Source organism: Macrotis lagotis, chromosome 1, assembly GCF_037893015.1.
Source record: "Macrotis lagotis isolate mMagLag1 chromosome 1, bilby.v1.9.chrom.fasta, whole genome shotgun sequence".
NCBI classification, from domain to species: domain Eukaryota; kingdom Metazoa; phylum Chordata; class Mammalia; order Peramelemorphia; family Peramelidae; genus Macrotis; species Macrotis lagotis.
In genome coordinates, this window is record NC_133658.1 from 237,952,010 (window position 1) to 237,975,924 (window position 23,915).

Here is a 23,915-nt window from a genome sequence, read left to right on the forward strand (position 1 = left end):
AAGAATGAGAGAGACACATGCATATGGCAGAAAGACCAATTTCAAGATGCCCAAGCTGCATGACTAGATGGAATATGAAGCATGATTTAGGACTGGTTAGATTTAGTGGGTTAGTTAGGTGAGTTTGTAAACACTCATTCACCAACTTGGATAGCTCAGCCCCAGGATGGGAATCTAGAAACTGAATAGACAAGAGGGCAGGATGATGTTTAGAGATCCTGACAAGATGTCTGATTGGGATTATTATACAATTATGGAGTGGTTTGAGATTTTTATTAGCTTTATTTTGGAGTTATATACTACACACAAAGAAGATTTTAATTTTTTGTGATACAATATTTAGTATAATGTTACTTTGCATTTATATAACTCCTTCCATGGAGTTCAAACAATGTGTTAATTTATTTAATTTATAGAATCACAAATATGGGATTTCGATGGCTATCTAGTCCAACCCATTCCTAAAAGAAATCTTTACGATATATCCTGAGAAGTGATTATCCATCCTGAAGACCTCTAATGAAGAGGAATCCACTATTTTCCAAGGTTGTCCATTCCAGTTTCGGATGGCTTTAAGTATATGCCTATGAATCAAGTAAGTATAATTCTAAAAGTGGCAGAAACTTGGGCATAAGAGGTTTGGAACATGTGTGGGTTTTCTATGTTGACCTACCCTATGGTCAGAAGCATCTTTTTTCCATTGACTTTGTAGCTAGAACTGTAGGGTTCTTTAAAATCTCCCAACTCAGCACTTGCTGTGGCTTTTGTGGCATACACATCTAAGGGAGGAGGCAAGTCCTTCACTCACACTATGGATCTTTAGAGCCTCCTCTCCCCTCTAGAGGTCACATGACCCCTTTGACTTTAGACTTTTTGTTCACTCTGTTCTTAGGAGCAAAAAATAGAATCTTTGATCTGGGCTGGGAGTTTGAGCCACAGAACTGTGGGAGTCCAGGAATTCGGGCCAGGTATTGCAGCTAACCCATCATCAAAGTCCTGATGGGAAGGGTCCCAGTAACATGAACAACTGAAGTCTGACAATTTTGAATGTGAATTTAGCATGACTAATGCCATATATAAACTTAGCTAAATTGTGAACTTAATCTCTCACCCCACTTAGACTGTATTTTGAAGTAAAATTATGCTCCTTAGGAGTTGGGAGGAAATATTTATAATTTTTTTTTGCTTTATCTTTAAAGAAAATGAATATCCCATTATAAAAGCTAATTTAATGTTAAATAATCAAAAGCAAGCGGGGGAGCTACTTAGTGGGCCCCCAAAATGGGGAGAAAAGAACCAGATGGGACTCTAGACCAGGACCTCACTCCATCCTTTCAGGGGCCTGAGAACCCCAAATTGGGGATGGGTAAAGTATAACAGGACTGACTTGAGAGAGTGGACCCAGAATCATTCATGTGATACCATAAGAGAACAAGATAGGCTAGGAGCTAAAGCCTGAAGAGGAGTATTCTGGACCTTGCACATGACTACTCCTTCATCTACTTAATTGATTCTTACTATTCTTGAAACCTTTCACCTTCTTCAAATAGATTTACAAGGGAAAACTTCTGATGTTTACAGCAACAACCTTAAGGGCTCCTCTACTTATCTAGAAGGAGACGTCCTGTTCTTTCTGGCTGGAATGCTGTCCCTCCCCATTCCACCTGTCCCAGGCTGCACTACATACTCAGGGAAGCATGTCCCGTTCTTCAGTGTGGGAAGTGATCTTTCCCTACTCTGAACCAGAATAATACATTTTTCACTTACTACACTTTCATAATGGATCTTGTAAGTATCATTTTTTTTTGTGAGCATGACAGCTCTTTTGTATAAAACTATTTACTTAGTTGGGGGGTGGGGTGGAAGACCCTTATCTGGTTTCTAACATTTCAACATCCATGGGAAAGTGGAAATGGCAATCTATTCAAAGATGAAGATGGGAAGGACAAGGCATTAGAGAAAAATATTCTAGAGGCGACATCATTTTGAAAATATTAATTGATCAACTCTTAAGATATTGCAGAGGGGAGATATCAGGTTTTTTTTGGGGAGGGGAGAAGATTCTGAAACTATTATTACCAAAAGAAGTGATCATACACAAGAATTATTGCCCAATGTACTTTATTATTTCTATAAAATATTTCCAAGGATGAGTTATAGGTGGGGATAGGTGGTTGCAGTGGATAGAGCACCAATCCTAGAGTCAGGAGGACCTGAGTTGAAATTTGGCCTCAGACACTTAATAATTATCTAGCTGTGTGACCTTAGGCAATTCACTTAACCTCAATGACTTGCAAAAGCAAAAACAAAACAAAACAAAACAAAAGAATGAGTTACAAACATATTTACAACATATCATGCTTGATGAAAACATGAGATCAGAACAGGCAAGCTTTTGTAAATGAATTTTTAAAACCCGGCTATAGAGGAAAAAAAAAAGAAAGAACTTCCTATAACTTTGGTGTTTTCAATATCTGGCCATACTCTAATCACCTCTCAGCACCTATTACAGCTGCCTTCATGGCTATTGGAATAAATTTTTCTCATTTCCCCATTCCACCAAGGAAAGTCTTCTTATACTTGGGATAGACACTTCTCCAGCTCACTTGGTTTGAGACCTGTCAGTTACCTTCAACCCTGTTTTGCCCTTCTGCTAAAAGAGTTTATTGGAATGTGGCCACTGTGCAAGTTAACAGCTTCTTGGAACCATTGGTGAGAATTGAGTAAAGGTGGACACTTAAGGTGGATGAATAACCCTGAAAAAGAACTATTATGAAAAATATTTGATTGAATAAAACAAAATACAGCCTTACCTTGAAGACTCTCCCTTAACAAATTAACTGTATCTGAGTATGTACTGTACAGATTCCAAATGGAAATGGAATGATTGTGAAGTAATCTCAATACTCCTGTTTGTCAAAGATTTACTTCTACCTCCTGAGTGCTATAAAGACCTCTTCAATTAAATCTACGACTATTTTAAAGCTAGCCCATAATCCACAAAGAAAAAGCAAATTACTAAAGAATGCTTACTGACCAAATCCTGATGTGCAATTAGGATAGCCTCTTGAATTACAGATATACATATATAATACATGTATCTTGGATGGATATGTGGAGTGTTTGTACTATCGAGTCCTTTTTTCAGGTTTGCTCATCTACCTTGTCTCACTTGTGGCTCCAAGAAGCTGTAACATGTACAGTGACCACCCTGGTAAACTGTCTTAGCAAAAGACAAAACAAGGTTGAGGGTCACTGACAGGCCTCAAACTCAGTGAGTTAGGTTTTCTACCCCAAGCATAAGATTTACCCTGGTGAAATGGACAGATGAGAAAATTTTGTTCCAACAGTCACAAAGGTGGCACTGTGGAGTGCTTAGAGCTTGATCAGATACAGAAGATACCAAGATCATGCACTGTATCCCTGCTCATTTATCTTCACTTTTGTCTTGCCACTGAACTTTGATGACTCTGAAAGAGAGAATGAGATTAAGGAATTTGTGCAATTCTGCTTCATTTAAATCCAACTCATGAATGAGTTAAGATATCACTCTATGATTTTATTGATCCTCTTCAAATTTGAAGGACAAATATAACAATATCTTGAATAGATATCACAAATGACCTAGAATAGTACAGGAGGAAGATTATGGATTGGACTATGGATTATGGATGGACATTTGGGCAATTCTTTCCATGATTTGGAGCTGTTTCTTTGAAATAAAAAAAATACATCTTTTAAACACAAATACATTCTCCTTGTTTTAATATGTTACTTAGTCATGGAATACTGAAGAATCAAAAATTACAGGTGTTTCAAAAGACAATGAAGAGACTAGACTCTTGGAATAGTTGACAACAGATTATTGACATGAAGTGATGGTAACAGATACCATACAGGGTATATGATACAATAGAACACAAAATTATTATTATTATTATTATTCCATCTCAGTGCCTCTTTGGGAACATTAATCAACTCAACTCAATATTACAGTTCCTGGAAGGATCACATCAATTTATTGTCCATTAATCCACTTGCCACTTCATGACTTTCAAGTCCAAATACCCTTTCCGAGTCACAACTTGCTTAAAAAATATACATCTCTTAATAGAATTTCTGTTAGTGAGTTTGGAGGTTATCTTTATTTACTTATTTATTTTTTTGTGACTCAGAGTTGAGCACAGGGGGCAAGCACAAAAATTTAATTATTTTTTAATTAATATTTTTAATTAATTAATATTTTAATTATTTTTTATTCATTTTTTCATTTATTCATTTTATTCATTCATTTACCCATAAACACATGTAAGATGCCATCATTTTGAGTCTTTTTAGTTGGAATAAAAAGGAATGATGTCTATTAAACTTACTTTAAAATGATGAGAATCAATGGTACTAAATTTTAAATCCATGACAAACTAGTAAATTTAATCCCTAGAAATAATTGTGGATTAATAGACACTGCTATCAATGGAGAAGATAGAGAGACCTATGTGACACTGTAAATGTGAAGTTTTCAGAGTCTTAATGTTGTGAGGGAATGGGGAAGTGGAAGGAGCAACTGGATTTGGAATCAGGATACACATTTCAATCTCAGTTCTATTAATTAGATAAACATTTATTAAACACCTACCCAAGTGCAAGATACTATGTTAGTCTTTGAGGATATAAACGGAAAAGAGCTCTTTTCTGCAAAACATTTCTAGTTTAGGAGTAGGTAAGGATTCAGCATATGATCATAGATTAAGAGCTAGATGGGATTTTAGAGGTCATCTAGTCCAATGCCCCCACTTCATGAAACACAAAAACTGAACCCTAGAGAGAATAAATTACTTGTCCAAAGTAAGGTAGTAAATGACAAAGGTAGGATTTGAATCCAGGACCACTTTCCAGAGCTAATCTTTTTTTGTTTGTTTTGTTTTTTAGGTTTTTGCAAGGCAAATGGGGTCAAGTGGCTTGCCCAAGGCCACACAGCTAGGTAATTATTAAGTGTCTGAGACTGGATTTGAACCCAGGTACTCCTGACTCCAAAGCCGGTGCTTTATCCACTATGCCACCTAGCCTGCCCGCTAATCTTTTTTTAGAAAGATTTTATTTATTTTTAGTTTTACAATATTTCCCCCATTCTTGCTTCCCTCCCCCTAACCCCCACAGAAAGTATTCTGTTAGTCTTTACATTGTTTCCATGGTATACATTGATCTCAGTTGAATGTGATGAGAGAGAAATCATATCCTTAAGGAAGAAAAATAAAGTATGAGATAGCAACATTACATAATAAGATAACATTTTTTTTCTAACTTGAAGGTAATAGTTTTTGGTCTTTGTTCAAAGTCCACAATTCTTTCTTTGGGTACAGATGGTGTTCTCCATTGCAGACAGCCCAAAATTGTCTCTGGTTGTTGCACTGGTAGAATGAGTGAGTCCATCAAGGTTGATCATCAACCCCATGTTGCTGTTAGGGTGTACATTGTTTTTCTGGTTCTGCTCCTCTCACTCATCATCAGTTCATGCAAATCCTTCCAGGTTTCCCTGAACTCCCATCCCTCCTGGTTTCTAATAGAACAATAGTGTCCCATGACACACATATACCACAGTTTGTTAAGCCATTCCCCAATTGAAGGACATTCACTTAATTTCCAATTCTTTGCCACCACAAACAGGGCTGCAGAGCTAATATTCTTTCCATCATGCTATGCTGTCAACAAAGACACAAATAAGTAAATATAAGAATATATAAAAATGAATAAAATATAATCAATCATTTTACTTGTACATAAATAGATGTAAAGTAAATGCAAAATAATGAAAAGTAATTGTAATAGAGAAAGTATGTTAGTAATTGAAGTGGGAATGTATAAAAAACATTATTTGTACAAAATAAGAATAAACAAACAAACAAATAAATAAATGATTGAAGTGGGGAGAGGGACCAGTAAAGGTATTGTTTGAGGAGTTTGTACTTGGGTTGTGATTTAGAGATCTAAGTATTCTAAGAGGAGGCAGCTAGGTGATACAGTGGATAAAGTGGAAGGTCTGGGATCAGGAAGATTCCAAATCCTGCCTTAGACACTTACTAGCTGCATGATCCTAGGCAAGTCTTTTAACCCTAGTTGCCTCAATTTCCTCCTCTGTAAAATAAGTTGGAGAAGGAAATGGCAAACTATTCCAGTAAACTCCAAATGGTGTTAGGAAGAGTCAGGCACAATTGAGATGACTGAACAACAGCAATATTCCAAGAGGTGGAGAAGAGCAAGGTATGCATTCCAGACATGGAGAACCAAAGACACAGACATGGGAGAGGAATTATCATATGTGGGGAATAGCTAACCAGTTAGTTGAATGAAATGGAAAATGTATGACAAGAAGTAATGTGAAAGTCGAAAAGGTACATGGGATCAGAATGCAGGGTACTTAAAATACTAGATTGATGACATCCTAATTTTATGTTAGAGGCAATAGGGAGCCATTGCAGATTTTTGGATGATGGTGTTGATGGAAAGGGGATGACATGGTTTTAGGAATATTGGTTTGTCAGTTGTGTGTAAGATGGATCAGAGAGGAGAGAAACTTAAGACAGGGAAATCAAGTAGGATTCTATTACAAAATCAGCTCAGGTATCGTTGTAGATCTGACCAGAAATGATGTCAATTAGCAATCTGGCTGGATTATTCTCATGATCTGTTTAGGCAGCTTCTGGGAAACCAAAGTCTTTGGGTTCTGGAGGAGAGTATAGTTGAAGACCTGAGAGGAAAGGCCATATTGATGCTTGGATTATCGAGAGACAGGTTTGGATTGCTGTGTTATCACTAATTTGTGCTAGAAAATCACATTCTGGCACTTTTCCTGGAATTACTGGGCTGCCATGGTGCCTTTCTGATATATTCATAAAGCCAAGGACTCCCATAGCATCCAGAAATCACCTGAAGTCCTGTTTCCTATCAAATCAGGTCATGGGGTGAAATGGTTCTGGTATAGACAGTGAGAAGAATGTCTTTGCACTAAACGACTCCCATAATGTGGAAGTAATATCATCCTGTATATGATGACATGGTCTTCTTTGATCACAGAGGACAACTTCCCCAGGATCAACACTATTGGCAGGAGTGAGAGGAAGGGACAGAGATGAGAGATGAAACAAAACTCTAATAAATGCCTGAAAGCTGATTAGTTATGGTGAGGAGTGAAAGGCAACAGTGGAAAGAAGCAAAGGACTTCTAGTATGGATCTTGGGCTTTTCTCTTGGTCTCAGTTTCCTCATCGGTATCATGAATGACTTTGAAAATCATTTCCAGCTTTATGTCCAATGGAGAGGGGTTTTCATTGAATGAAGATTTCTCTAAACTACTCAAATTTACTTTGGAGCTCCAGGGAAGGTGAGGGCTTTTAGAGGATAGAATTGGAAGTCAGGTCTAAGGAGGATGAAAACTGAATTCTAATTGAGATGAGATTATAGGTCAGCTCAAAGAATACTTATATAGGTTTATCTGTTTAGGTCAGAGAAGAGAACTAGAATTTCTTTGAGCAAAGTTCAAGAGATGTTGGTGAGTCAAGGTTCATTAGGTCAATTGCATGATATAATTGGAAACAGAGAGATTAACCTGGAATCTGGAAAGGAGTGGACCTTTCAGAAGTCACCCAAGTAGTGAGACCGATTGCTCCCTAGATCTTGAAGAGTGAAGTTACATATAAATGATCAAAAAAGAGGCCCTGAAGTCTGGTCTAAAAAAAGTACAGAGAAAAAGGAAGCTGAGAAGAGTGATTAAGGCTTTAAACCAATCTTAAGGTAATCAAATGTCAGACTATATGTCTATAGTATGTCTAATCCCTGAGAGTCAATCACACTTTACAACAGGAGCTAATTATATCTATTATAATACAGGGAATGAGGAAGGCTCTGTAAGAAAGGTCAAAGTTGGTCACCTTTGGGTGAGAGAAATCCTTTTGGAAGAGAAATCTTCCTAGGCTGAAGTGATGTTATGGGAAAGCTATTCAGATCATCAACTTCTGAGAGACCCAAGATGGATCCAGAATTGGGTTAGAATTTGAGATTAGATTATCAACTCAAAAGATTCTAGAAGAATTGTTCAAATATGTGTTTGCCAAACTGAAAAATCATCACTTATTGTGTCATTGACTTGGTCCATTTTGATTCTGTAGACTATGAGATGAGTTTTCCTACAATTAAGTACTGCTTTAATAAAGATTACTAAGGCTGAGATAAATATTGATTTAATTTAATGATCTAATAGACAGATTGATTAACAAATAACTTTTAACCAAGTGCTGTAGAAAAGAAACTTTTTTCTCCCTAATGTTTCTGAAATATTCAAATTTAAATAAAAACCTATCTCTTGGAATTAAATATTCAGTTGCTGTTATCTCATCATGTAAAAGAATAAACATTGTACTCTCTACCTTCTTGATTTATACGGTTTAGTAATTTCAATGGTCTGTAGAATTTCAATTTAGGGTCAGAAAACAATCTTTTCTGTATCTAAATTCCTTAGCTCTTTTTTTCTAAAGGACTAAAAATACTGTGTTCTTTTGATTTCAGGAGATTAAAGCATTATGAATTACATACTAAAAAACACCCTAGAATGATACAAAGATAAGCCAAGAGAGAAATATTAACATTCTCTTAGGAAGTATTTTTCTCTCAGTATTACATAAATATCTTCATGTTTCTCCACTTTCTTTTTGAAACCAATTTACCTTGTGACATTTGTAAGTGAAATAACTAGATGGAAATAATTTATATTTAAAAGCTTAGATAACTTATTTTTTAGAACCAAGCACAATAATCCACATGTGATTCTTTATGTATTATCCTTTGATCTTTGTGATTTCATTTCATATTCTGAAAATGTTTGCAGTTAAAGTTAGTTACAAAAATGATCTAATTGTGCTCATTTTAGTTGACCTACTATTTAATTTTAAAAATACTTTTTTTCTTCCCCTCCCCAACACACATAACTTGAAAAATATAATAAAAGATTTACTAAGATGAGAGGAGCATCATCTAATTTCAAATTGTCCTAATTAAGTATGTTAATAGGAACCTGCTTTTCTCTGTTAGAAAAAGGACTCAGGGTTGTTGACTATCAATTACCCAATAGGAGGTTACATCTTAAAACTCTTTATCTCGGTATATTTATGAGTCATGACTCATGGACTCAGCCTTCACCCATCAGCCACTCCTATTCTTTTTAAATCCCATCTTTTTTTTAGTCACTTAAACCTTAAGGTGATGGTTAAATAAAAGATTAATAAGAGAATGGTAAAACCAAGAATCATTAGCCAATTTTATCTCAAAACTTTGATATTCCAATCAGTTCCCAGCTTTTCCCTCTCTTATGTCTTCCAAGCTTTGAGAAAAGGACTGAAAGTTTCATTTGCTGAAATTAAAAAAAAAATCCCAAAACTTTTTTGCTTCCCTTTTTAGCAGAAGTGAGGAAACAGAATAGCATCCATCCCAGATAAACATCTATGTAATAATATGGCAGTCTAATAATGTCCACTTTCATTTTCACTAGACTTTGCACCATCAGCCTTCATCTTCTTGCTGAGTGTCCTAGGCCTTTTTATTGCGGTCAGTTTGTTATCTGGTTCCATTGTTCATTCTAATACACATTTATACTTCTTTGTAGTGGAGAGGAATGGGGAATTTCCTAGTCCAGAATTGCAGATTAAGAAATGGGGAGAGACGTCTTCATTGCTGCCATGCTATCTCCTTCCCTCAGTTTCTAACTTTAGATGATGTGCATACCTTATTCATGGTTTCCAAGGACTCTCTCCCAATGAATTCATTCTTTGTTCCCAAGGCTTTCTTAGAAGTTTAGTTCAGAGAAAGGCTGCTTTACTTCACAGACATAAGTCTGTCCTAAAACCTCCAAGATGATATGGTTTTGCCATGTTTACCAATACAACTTCAGAAATCTTGGAATAAACACTTTGTGTTTATTTGAACCCCAATTGGAGGCTTTCTGGAGATTCTCAAGTCAATTTACTTCCTTTGAAATATCTCCACTGCTCTGCGCTAATCTTTGATTGTAGCAATTTCTCAGACGTTAGGCTACTCTCTGCAATGGATAGACATATGGAGTCAGGAAGACCTGAATTCAAATACTGCCTTGGATTAGCTGTTTGACTGAACAAATCACTTAAATTAACTCATTTTCGTTATCTGCATAGGAGCTACCTTATAGGGTTGATATGTGGATCAAATGGGCTAACACATTTTGCTATTGTTATTGTTCATCCTTCATTTCTGAGGTGATATTTTGACTTGTGTGTGAATTGGATTTAGATGAGGCAGAGTTGCACACAAAGCTGTCAGTCTCACTCTCTCCCAGAGTCATTGAAATGCACTGGCAAGACAAAAGTGAGGATGATTGGTGATAGCTCAGGATGCAGAAGACCCTAGCTTGCCTCTTTGATATGTCTAAGCTCCAAGCACTCCACAGTGCCTGCTTCAGTCACCAATATGAAAGAATCATAGCATTTTTGACTATTAGATAAAAAACAAAAGATTCCTATGCAGAAAGCATCCTGAGACTGGCCGAAGGGATCAAGTCATACCTCTAGAGTTTTGTAGAAAAAAAAGTATTGACATCATGGATCAACTCAGTTCAGCTGTGAGTCACTTTCCAGGTTCAGGCCAATGACTAGGGAGCTGCAAATAGGAAATATCATTGTTTTGAATTTTTAGCTCTCTGTTTCTCATAAGAAGAGTTATTTTTCCTCTCAAAAGACTGTCCCTAAAGTTCTATCAAAAAAAAAATCTCTTAACTCAAAGATTTCAAATCCACAAATGCCACTGAGCTTGTTAAGAATGAGATGCAATGTTTTGGGTGTTCCTTTGCAATATCCTATTGTCAGAAATAAACCAAGAAACAATCCTTCTTTTGTCTTTACAGAAAAGCCTGCAATAGTAACTCTGACAAATGCCCCCTGTTATGGAGTGGCACTGAGGGATGTACTGTGTGTGAACACAGAAGGGTTGGGGTGGAGTGAGTGGTACATGGTCTGTAAAGAATATAAAAGGCCAGTAATCTCAAGGTTATTCATAGCTTTCCTGAAGCAAAATTTGCTTCATTTGCAAATATTAGAAAGGCAAAGAGAAGTTAAAGATCATTGTACTAATTGTTCCCATTATGTCAGGAGAGATAGCTTGGTATAATGGACAGAGGGCTGACTTTGGAGACCTGAAGATCTGCGTTTAAGTATAAGCCAAAGACCCTTAACTGTAGGTATGATCATGGGTAAGGCATATGACTCTTCAGTGCCCAGCAGCCAAATCTAAAACTACAAGTTGTGGACAATTTGTGGATTTTAATTGGTGAAGGGAGTTTCCACTCTGGTTGTTTACCTACACTGATACAATATTAGATCCATATTGCTCCTCTGTGCCCTCTACCTGCAGCGATGTAGTTGTGCTAGACTTGGGTCAAACTTTGAACCCAGGTTCAAATCCTGTATCTGACACTTATGAGTTGTGTAATAACTTTTTAAAGCAGCTTCAGGCAACTTTCTCAGACTTATTTACCATGTTATTATATGCAATCTTCAGTCTTCATTGATAGAAAGAGTTCTTACATCCATATAATCAGAGATCCTTATGGTAAACAACACAAAGGATAAAATTTCAAGGCAGCAAAACAATATTTGTGCAAATGTCTGGCAGTTTTTCTCTGTTCTTATTTTCTGGCACAGGCAGTAAGATGAACCAAATGCTGTGAGAGGCAAACGATTACATTAAAAGACAGTGCTGAATATTTCCAGTATTTTTATATAGTTATCTTATAAGCAAATCTACCCAAAATGTTCTTTGACAGCAAATGATATGGTCAGATAGAATGGCAACACAATATAGGGCTAAACAAACAGGACAGGCACATTTCCATAATTTTGTAGAGCTAACTCTTTTTCTCCTGGAAAAGTGAAGAAAGTCCTGGTTTGCACAAAAAGGAATAGGGAAATGTTCTTTTGCTTTGAGGATTTTTTTTTCTGTCAGTTTACTTCTAGAAATATCCCACTTCGCCCATATACACACTCCTTTCCAATTAGCAGAGCCAATAGACCATCAGAAAGAAGAAACTGAGAAAGTTTAACCTGGAAAAGGGATTTAGGGTCAAAAGATAGTTGCCTATATAGCTCTCCTCCTTCAGGCTACTCTACTAAATTCCCACTCTCACTTAAAGTTGTTCCCTAGGGAATGACTCTATTTTCCTTAGGTGTAATCCTGAGGGTTTCTTTCTAGTACAGTCCCCATAGGTGTAATTCTCACTAATTTATCAAGTGGCCTCGATTATATTTTAGTAAAGGTATTTAATAAAATGGTATAATATGAACAGTTATTATGAAACTTCTCAATCTTCCCCCCCCCAAAGAATGGTGTATGCTCTCCAATAAGTACACAAAACTGAGGCTGAGACTTAAAGAACAGTGTTAGTGAAGACCATATGTAGAGAATAGTACATGATTAGAGGAACCCCACAACTCCTGATTATAGGGAGTGCTCTCAAGTACAAAGGTGGCATTATCTGATGCAAGGGGACATATTCCTTAAAGTTGCTTCCTTCCTCTGAATACATTCCATTTAAATGTATTGTGTCTGTGACATGGTGAGAAGTCCTGTCCTTTTTTTTTTTTTTTTGTTTTTTTTTTTTTTTGTTACCAGTGATTGCTTCTTTGGAATTCTTCTTTCGTTAGATTGATGCGTTGATGAACTGAACTCACCACTGGGTTATATAGTCTCTTTTTATACTTTGTCCAAGAAGTGTGACTTCATCTTTTTAACTAGTTAAAAGATGTTTCTTGAATGGCATCATCTGCCTTTTACAAAACAGCCCAAGGTTCTTTTCGAATTGGTTGTGGTTTTGTTTACATATTATGATGAGGCTATGGGAAAATTCCTTAATATCTAATTTTCTCTGTTGATTGATAACTTGGGATTGGAGATGGAACCATATCCTTATCCCTGGAAGTAAGTATATGAAGGCCTGTCATTGGAGGTATCTGACTTATTTTGTTTTGCCCTAGAAGCCAGAATAATGAGTAATGGATAAAAGGTGGAGTAGAACAGTTTAGGTTTGATATAATGGGGGAAAAGTCCTAGCAATTAGAGCTTTCAAGTAAAATGTGTTATTATAGTGAGTGGTAAATTCTTCCTCATAAATGTTGTTTAGAAACTGGATGATTGATTGTTGATGATATTGTAGAAGTGATTCTTCCTGAAAGGACGTATGCCCTTGAAAGGGCAAGGATTTTTTCTTTGTATTCTCAGCTTTTAGCATAGTATGTCTTATAAAAAGTAACTTAGTACATTCTGGTTTGGATTGGACTAGATCAGTTGGGGTGAGGTTAGATGGTCTCTGAGTTTCCTACCATCTCTGAGAGTGTGATTTTTTTACATCCCCATTTGTAGGACCACCAGGAAGAAACTTATACCTCTCCACACTTCTTGGACCAGAATTCAGTTATATTTATATATAATTGTATTTAGTTATAATCCATTTTCTTTTTTTCAAGGCAATGGGGTTAGGTGACTTGTCTAAGGTCACACAGTTAGGTATATAATCCATTATCAGGAAAGTGAGGAGTAGTAGAAATGAGTTGGGTACAAACTATATCACGTAACACAGTATTATTGTGGACTTTGAAATGAAAGAAATGAGGAATCTAAAGAAACATATTAAATTTTGTAAGAATAGATGCAAAGTGAAATAAGTAGAACTAGAATAATATAGTTGGTTGTTATCCTTTGTTCTTTTTTTTCTTTTCTTTTTTTAGATTTTGCAAGGCAGTGGGGTTAAATGACTTACCCAAGGCCACACGACTAGGTAATTATTAAGTGTCTGAGGCTGGATTTGAACTCAGCTACTCCCAACTCCAAGGCCAGTGCTCTATCCACTGCGCCACCTAGCCTCCCCTATCCTTCATTCTTGAAAAAGATCAAAATGACATCGCTATGTTTGGATTTAGATGCATTGTTTCTGACTGGAACTTATTAGAACTTTGTGCTGGGTCTAATGTTGCCAAGTCAGGTGGACTTGAAATTCAAAAAATTTAGGAGCTTTTTAGGGTGAATTAATTAAATACTTGATCAAACATAACCCATGAATAATGTTAGCAATATCAAAATGGCCCTTGACAGAAAAAAAGATTCCTCACACCTGGATTAGACTAACACAAGCTTGGAAGCCCCTACCACAGGTTGGGCACAATTGGTTCATATGAACGTTTGGATTGGAGAAGTCTCTAAATTTGCTCATCTCACCTTTCTTTTGAGCTATTGCAATTCTGCTTTGCTAATAGAGTAGTGTCTTCTTTGATGTGGGCATGTCATGTTGGGGGGGGGGGTCCTATGCCCAGTATCTCCCATGTCACACAATTGATATTAAAGATCTTCAGAGTAACCTTATGAGTGTCCTTGTTTTACTTCTTCTGACCATCATATAAGTGCTTGTCTTGTGTGCATTTTCCAAAAAATAATCTTTTAGACAAATGTACATTTGACATTTGAACAATGTGGCCAGCCCATTGGAGTTGCCCTCTCTGCAGTAAGTTTGAATATTTGGTAGTTAAACCAGAAGAATGGCATACATATGATACAGAGGCAGCTACTTGGCACAATAGAAGACTTGAGTGCAAATCTGACCTGAAATACAGTCAGTTCTGCTATAACAGGATATATGGATAAACGTATTCCTAAAAATCACTATTCTGTGCAAAAATCACACAATAAAAACCACAAGACTTATGGGAAAATAAAACTAAGAGCATAATACTTAAAACCTTTGTCATTTACGTTAAAAAAAACCTATTAAAATGGTAGTACAACTTTTATTATTAAGTTGTGTGTGACCTTGAATGACTCCATTTGGAGTTTTCTTGACAAAGATATTGGACTGGTTTGCCATTTCCTTCTTTAGTTCATTTTACAGATGAGGAAACTGAGACCAACAGGGCTAAGTGACTTGTCCAAGGTTACACAGTTAAGTAAATGTCTGAGGTTAGACTTGAATTCAGAAAAATGAGTCTCCTGATTGCAGGCCTCACTCTCTATCCACTATGCCATCTAGCTACCCCAGCTTAGCATTAATCATGTTAAATGGTTAAATATTAGGAAATATACACATACTACAATAAATAGTACTGGCATCTGAAGGTTTGGGCTGTTGCTTGACTTGTACAAAATTCAGAATTCTATATACATTGTCAGATGTGGTCATTATGTCAATTTTTTTGATTAATTTTTGTTGTTATAACAAGCAAAAGTTTAGTTAATGGCAAAGGTATTCAGAAATGACAGTAATAAAAGGACAAAAGGTCTCAATAAAATTTGAAAAGCAACATGGTATAGGGGATGGCAAATTGGACTAAAATAAGGAATGTTTGGATTTGAATCCTGCTTCAGATGCTTACTAGATCTATGATTCTAAGACTCTTAACTCCTCTGATTCTATAAAATAAGGCAATTGGAATTGATGACTTAAAAATTCCCTTCAGTTTCTAAATCTATAAAATTTTTAAAAGTGTGTTGACTTTGGAGGCAGAGGATATCTGAACTTGAAAAAAAACTTGACTTTTGACACTTACTAGTTGTGTGAGCATGGTGATGTCATTTGACCTCTCTGAGCCTTAAGTTCTTTATCTGTAAAGGAGACTAACAATGTTTATAATATTCACATTATGAAATTATTATGAGAGTAAGTGATAGGATGTATGTAAAGCTGCAATCCTTGAAACAGGAGTTAGCTATTTTTTTATCATAAAGCTTTTCTCAACCCTGGTATTAATTCTCATTCCTTTTAGTTGACCATAAACCAATAGCACAGTACCTGAACACAGCTGGGTTTTATAAAGTTTTATTTGAATAAAACTTAGTTGATATTAAATATTTTCTTTCAAATGTGAATTCATCAGTTTATTTGGGGTAAATCTTACTCTCACCATGGTCTGTCTTTGGATCTCAAAGTCTCTTGATATCACTCTCCTTTTACTCTCCTCCCCATCCTTTCAGCCTTTCTTCCAGACTCTGATGATGAAATTATCCTTTTCCTAATAAAGACTAATATAGTTTAGTTTAGGACTTGGACTTACTCATATTGCCCTCCTATGTAGGTAGTGGGCCAAATTTTCATAATCCACTAAACTTTATAGAAAATAGTTTTCTTAAGAAATAAAAGATAACATTCTCATCCATTCTATTTGTCTGTCTTGAATCCTTTTGGTATGATAGTAGACACAAGTATGTCTCAGAACTCTCCTGTTCTCTTTTCCCTTCAGTGAATCTTCTTTCTTTCACCGATTCCATAAGCAATAGCATTTAATTATTCTAGTCATTCCTTTTCCTTTCCTCTTCCTAACACAGCCTCAATTTCTTTATGACTCCCTCCCCAGTGTTTACAATGTTCTTTTTATCTAATCTGTTATTTTGGGCCCCTGCTTCTCACTTCTGTCCGCTCCACCTGAACCTCTTGTTTTTTCCATTCTCATACCTTTCATCACTCATTTCCTCCAGTGGAAGGCTACAGTTTCTGGCTTCCATTAGCCCTATTCCTGCCTATTTTCTGTCCCTATGCTAGTGAACTCAGTGTATGTGGGCCTTGCTCTTCTAGATTTGGCAAGTCACAGCAGTAAGATGCTTCTATCAGTCATGCCTAGGCCTTGATCACTCATCAAATATCCCTGTCCTTAAATAATACCATTGATACTGTTCCAGCCTTAAGAACACTATGAGACTGTCTTCAATTAACAAACCTGTCTTCTTAGAGAATTATTAATTGAATTATCACTGTACTAGAAAATACTAGATTGTATTAATTATTGTTGTTATTTTTGTATTGAGCAAGAACAAGATAGGCAGAGGGGTTGGAGTAAAAGCAAAGATAGCAATTATAAGGAACAACCTCCTTAGGAGAGAAGATAAATTTCCTCTCCCTTTTTTGCAGGCATGGGGGACTATAGATTTCAAACATTGCATAAATGAAATATAGTTGATGTTGTTTCACTTTATTGATCTTCCTTCCCCCCCTTTCCTTTTAAGTCTTTGTTATAAGGGATGGCTCATTGTGTAGAAGAGGGTAGAAGGATATATTTGGAAGTGAATGTGTAAAAATAAAAGATAGAAAATTTATTTTAAAAAGAGTAGAGAGCCAAGAGGAAAAAGTATTGAGAAGTGGATGGGGGTAATTAAGTATTGAGACTCCATCTGCACTACATACCTGATTTAAAAAACAACAATTGTTTGGAAATAATGGTTATAATCATTCCCTGCACTCTTTGCCATGCTGCCTCTAACCTTTTCTATTACCTTTCTGATAATACCTTTATTCTTTTAAATTTATTTTTTTAAAAAAGAGCAGTTCCATATTTAAGAAACTTATTTCTAGGAGAAAAAGAGTACATAACCAGGTGCCTATTAAAGTGCACATCTGTTTTCTTTCTTCTTTTTTATACTATGATCATTCTGGATATGACCCTAGATCTTACGCATCTTAATCCTGCTCTTTCTCGCCACTTCCCACTTAAGAAAGAGAAACAGCTAAGCAAAAACCATTGATACAGTAACTGTCTGATAGTATATACAAAAGCTTGCTCCTGTAATTTCCTGGAATATTTCATCATCTGCTTTCTGTGACTGAGATTAATTATTACAATTGTTCAGAGTTAGTCTTCCTTTTAACATTCTTGGCCCTTACATTACTGTAATCACTGTGTATATTGTCTTTCTACTTTACTCACTATATGCCACATCATTTCATACTAATTTTCCAGGCACTTCTATTTTTTTGTAAGACTTTTTTTGTTCTCTGGTGTTTTGTTCATAATCGAATCTGTCTTTGGGGAAGTTGACAACTTATAAGGGACCCTCCCTTCTTCAGAAACACCACCATGAGACTATTCCTAATTTCCTCTGCCAAACTGGATCATCTGCTTTCCCTGCCAATTCAAGTCAAATTGCTATGGCATTTCAAGGAAGAAAAAAATGAAATATATTTTCACCTTCTAGATATTAGGCTCCTTTTTCTTCCTTCATTTTACACTAGATTTTCTGAGTCAGATTAAAAAGTTGAGGGGCAAAGAGTGACATCTATGTGTGTATGTGTATTTTCCCCCCCAACTTTCCTGGGTAAAATAGCAGCCCCACAAAGTTCCATAGAAAATCTTTCTCCCATTTTTGTTCTAAGCCTCTGTAACATTGTCAGAGGTTATTAGTCATGTGATTGTTTTTGAATGCATGAGCTTTGGAGATGACAATGGGTTCACCAAAATTATTTTACCATCAGGCTATGTCAGATTTAATTCTAGGCCTTATTGAGAAAGAAAAAATATCTAGTTGGTTTATCTTTTGCCATTCCTCCTAAGTCCCAGAGTGAAAGGCCATATTATTCCACTGGCTCTGACTTTAGGGTTGAATAACTCTTTGGAATCACTCTTCCTGGTACTTATAAGGGTCTTAGAAATCACTTGGGTTATAAACACTTGAAGAGGAGAAAAGAGCTGCTAATTTTCTCAGAAACAGAATAATTTTGGTACTTTGATATTGACTTGATTTGAAAAATTCCTATTGTCTGTCACAATGAACCACACTCATGTTTGGTTTGGTGTCCTAGGGTTTATTGAAGGATAAGAGTGATGGACTTGGCATCAGGAAAACCTGGTTTCAAATTCTGCCTCAGAGACTAAATATCTATACAAACTTGGACTAGTTTGCTTGACTTTTCTATATCTCAGCTTCTTCATATAATGGATTTTATGATACCTTCTGGCTCTACAACCACAATCTATAAAATAATAAGGAAAGGAAACAAGAATTTATTAAGCACCCACCATGCCAAACATTATCCTAAGGACTTTCCAAATATTCTGTTTGATCTTCAGGACAACCCTTGTGAGATGAAACCTTAATAGTTATCTCCATATTTTATAGTTGAGAAAACTGAGGTAAACAGAGGTTAAGTGACTTGTCTAAGGTCACACAGTTAATAAAGTACTTGAGGCAACATTTGAACTTATGTTTTCCTGATTCTAAGTCCGGCTTGCTATCTACGGAACAACCAGTTGCCTGGAAGATCAACATGCTCTCTAGATGGACCCAGGTAGTCATGGTAATTTTCAAGTAGTTTTCCTGCCCCAGACAATCTCAGAATCCAGGGATACAATGGCCAACCCTGGGAACTTAATTCTATTCAGATCAAGACCTTTGTTAGAGCTGAGGGATTCACACCCTTAGGGGGCATTTGTGACTTAAATAGGGTCCCTGGGTATAGCTGGTCATGTGCAGAGTGGACTTGGCTCCAGCTCAGCTTGGTAGGTGGTGTTTACTTCACAGAGTATTTTCTCCTCTGTGGGAATATTCCCAGGGTCAGTGATGCATGTGAACTTGTGGAAAGCTGTAATGTTTCCAGATCTGTACCTGATATCTTCGTAGTCTACATCATTCTATCTCTGAAAGGACAAGTAGAAGTAGTCCATTGAGACACTGGATGGGAGGCATTTGAAATGTGAGGTATTTCCAGAATAAGAAAAACATATTTGGACATGGCCATGAAAAGAATTTGTTTTGCTAAACTATATATTTGTTGTGATAGTTTTTATTTTTATTTTTCTATTGTGTGGTCTTCTTAAATTTATTTCTGCAGTACTGTGTGTTTTTAATTCTCTTTGTTCTAACAAAGTGAGAGCATACACAAAACTAATGCTAGTTTTTAAAGAAAAGCTCAAAAATCTAAACAAACCAAAGTCCAACATCTCACACAAAACTCGATTTCATGGCATTAGGAAAAATCCCCCTCCACTGTGTTGTTTATTTTTTTTCCCCTCCCTTTTTCTCTAATGTAAACTTTTCAGATCCTGTTTTTCTTCAAAGCAATTTAGGCATGCTATCATTGAGAGAGGAATGGCAAGTTTTTTTTTTTTAAGGGTTGAGGCAAATAGTTTTAAATGTAAAATTTTTATGATGCTTTTTGTTTTTCTATCACCTTTATTTCCCAATGTATACCTCATCTTTTACCCTCTTCTCAGAGAGCAATATCTTATTCAGGAAAAGAAAAAGTAGTCCATAAGACTAACCAAATAAATCAAATAGTCTGCCAATGTGTGTAGATCCATAATCCCATACCCTTAACCCCTTCCTCATGTCTGTAAATAAATGGGGGCTGATACTTTCTGATATGACATATTAGACTTTAATTTATTTTTTAAAACCTGTTTCTACATTGTCCTGAGGAAAAAATAGGTTTTGGATTGCATCTGCAATGTCTTACCTAACTCATTGCATTATCAAAGAGAAGGAAAACTGAGGGGTGGTCTGTTTTCTTCCTTTTGGCTTATGAACCTTTAGGACAAAAAGAACTCAAGCAATGAAATGCTGTAGATATGTCTTATGTAAAGTCATAATGATTGTAAAATTTCTGACTTGCAAATATGATAAAATTGTCAGTGATTTGCTTTGATTAGAAAAAAATTCAGCCCTTTAGGAATTTTTAGGATGTATTACAGAGTATGTTAATTTGGGGAATGTATGATAAAATTGTGTTATCTCCTCTCTGAGTTCATTTTAACTCTATTTCCCAGAATGCAGAAATTATAGAGATAGAAATCTAGGTTTTGTTGTTATTGTTGTTGTTGTTGTTTATCATTTGTCTTCAAAGAGGATCAGTGACTTCATGAACTGATGTCTTGACTCACTCATGGATTGGATTTGAGCCAGGTCTTACACAAAGTTGTTGGCTTCAATCTTTCTTTCTGAGTCACCAAAATCCAGTGATAAGACAAAAGTCAAAATAACCAGTGATGGCCCGGGATGTAGTCACTAAAGAAGTCTTCCCATGCTTCCCTTATCTTATCAAGGGGTTTGAGGTTATCCTCAGCTTGATTTAGCCCTTCAAGAGGCTTGGGTATGACTACTGTGCAAGTTACAGATTTTTGAAGCTACAGGTGAGGTGCTTTGTCTTTTATTGTACTTGTTCCTAAGGTCACTGATGACCTGCTCTGTCATGATCCCTCATCTAGTCCTGAGTCTCCATCCTCAGTAACTTTTAGGACTGCATTTCAATGGGACTATTCTCTTGAAGCCTACCTTTTCCCTCTGGTGTACCTCTTTGCCTTTTTTGGAGGGGGTTGGGATTTGGGATCATTGGTTGTGCTGAGGGAATACTGTTCCAAATCTTTGGTCATTCTCTTTCTGAGTATAACCTGAACTTGGAAGAAGGACCATCTGGGAATGTTACCCAAAATCACATAGCTGTCATAACTTGCATTGGAACTCTTAAATTTGGAGCTCCAGTTTAGGGTTTCTTCTACTATACTGCATTTTCTTCATTGGGAAAATATTTGGGGAGGGGTGGGGAAATCCTTCTAGCTATAAGATTATTTAGCTATATATATATATATATATATATATATATATATATATATACATACACATATATATATATACATACATATACACACACATAAATATATGTATATATATATATATATATATATATGTATATATGTGTGTGTGTATATATGTGTAACAAGGGACTGGCCTTCTTTTACCCTGAGCTACCATGAAGCCCAGAGCTAATCAAATACATGAAAGACTGATCAATACTTAGTTTTTATGCACATGTGCACAGTGCTCAGCTGATGCAATACCCTCAATTAACTTTGGAGCACATGTGGTTATTCTGTAATTGGTTCTGATGCTAACCATATGATAAAAAGGAAACTCTATGATTGGCTATGTAACCAAAAAGGAAGGTACATTCAAAAGGCATTGAGTAACCAGAACTACTCCTTCTTTTGGTTTGACTCTTTTCAACTAGGCATTCCAGTGAGAGATAATGAAATAAGAGGAGAGCCCTAGCAACATCCCCACCTGAAGCCAATATGTACCTCATGAGTATGGACCTTGGTTTTTGGCTCACAATTTGTTCTTTTGTATATCTTCATGATCAAGAGGGGCTTGACCTGGAACCTACTGGCTAATCAATGAGACCCAGATTGATTTGAGTTAGGGGCAGGGACCATCTAAACTATGGTCTGTGTAAGACCAGTGAAATTATTTGGTCTGGTGCTTCCATGGCAACTGCAGGCAGGACTTGAAATTCAGTAAATCTAGCCTTTTAGGGGTGAATTAATTAAATGATAGACCAAATATAGTAGGCTAATTTTTAAGTTGATCATTTTGTATAATCCTCGAAAGATGTTATAAATACCAAATGACTCTTGGCAGAAAATAGTTCCCCCACTCCTGGTTTAAAGCTTAGACCTTAAGAAAGAAATCTAGCACATAAACTTAAGTTATCTTGAGAGATTTTAGCAATCAACATTTATATTCCTTTGGACAAAGGTAAGGGTGAGGCATTCTTTATGGCATTTCTTGCCTAGTATCACTAAATTGTTATTGCCTCAATCAAACTAAGACCTATTAAAGATCCTAGCTTATTTCCCCAATTGATAAATGGTCAAAGGATATGAACAGATAGTTTTCAAATGAAGAAATTGAAGCTATATATAAGCATATAAAAATGCTCCAAATCATTGATTTGGAGATTAGAGAAATGCAAATTAAAACAACAATGCGGTATCATCTCGCACCTATTAGATTAGCCCAGATGAGAAAAAGGGAAGATGATTAGTATTGTAGAGGTTGTGAGAGGAGTGGGACATTGATGCATTGCTGGTGGAGTTGTGAAAGGATCCAACCTTTCTGGAGAGCAATATAGAACTCTGCCCAAATAGCAATAAAGTTGTTCATACCCTTTGACCAGCAATTCCAATTCTAGGACTATCAAAATATTCATAGTAGTTCTTTTTGTAGTGGCAAAGAATTGGAAATTGAGGGGATGTCCATCAACTGGGGAATGGCTAAACAAGTTATAGTACATGAATAACTATGAATATTATTATTTTAGAAGAAATAATAAATGGTTGGACTCCAGAGAAGCATTATGGGACCTATTGCTGGGTGAAGGGAGTAAAGCCAAGAGAATAATTTACACATCAACATTATGAGATGAACAACCTTGATGGAAGCAACCCCTCTCAGCAGTCCAGAGAGATAGGACAACCATATTTGACAGATTATGAACTACATTATCCCCAACAAGAGGAAGAAAAACAAAACAAAACACACAGAAAAAAACACCCCTACCGAATCTGATGAACACTTACTTTATAAAAATTATTTCTAATATATCTCTTTCCCTTAATCCTAATTCCTCATGCCAAAAATTACTAATTTGTGAATATGTTTAACAAAATATGTATGTAAAATGTTAACTTGACTGTTCCCAAATGAGGGGACGGGGGTTGGGAAGGGAGGGTGGAGGGAAACTTTGTAACTTGGAAATATGCATGTACAAATGGATGGAAATAAATAAAATAAAATAAAATTAAATTATAATCTTCCAAATTAAAGAAAAAAAGATCCTAGCTCAAAAATACCGGGGTCTCCCACTGCATCCAGGGTCATCTCCATCATCCTGATCCACATCTGGCCACTTGACCCAAATGATCCTGGAGGAGAAAGTGAGACTGCTGACTTCACCACAGAACCCCCCTCACTTAAATCAAGTTCACTTGCATGTCATAGCATCACTTCCCAGATGTCATGGGCTTCTTTGAGAATGAAGAACAAACATCATCTTCATGATTTGAGACAATGAGCTTATGAGTTTTGAAAGGTCAGTGGAATGACTCACCAGGAAGGTCTGGGAGTGGAGTCTATTTCAGGATTTTCAGTGAGTACAGCCCAAGTGGCCTTTGAGACCTAGTCCATTGATAGTTGAGGTAAGGACTCATCCAACAGTTATACCACATTTGAACTTGAGCTTAGTGGACCTAATAGTATGTAAAAATTGGGGTGTCTGAGTCCACTCTCCCCAGAGACTGAAATAGTACAAAGGATAGG

The 23,915-nt window shown here is 36.2% G+C and overlaps 1 long non-coding RNA gene across 3 annotated transcripts in view; it reads left to right on the plus strand.

The window, feature by feature from the left end:
* The window catches only part of LOC141504660 (uncharacterized), a 98,184-nt gene that overhangs the window by 28,884 nt on the left and 45,385 nt on the right, over positions 1-23,915 (plus strand). For all 3 annotated transcript variants that reach the window (XR_012473445.1, XR_012473446.1, XR_012473447.1), the window contains exon 2: positions 417-595. This is a non-coding gene — a long non-coding RNA (uncharacterized LOC141504660). The remainder of the gene's footprint in view (positions 1-416; positions 596-23,915) is intronic.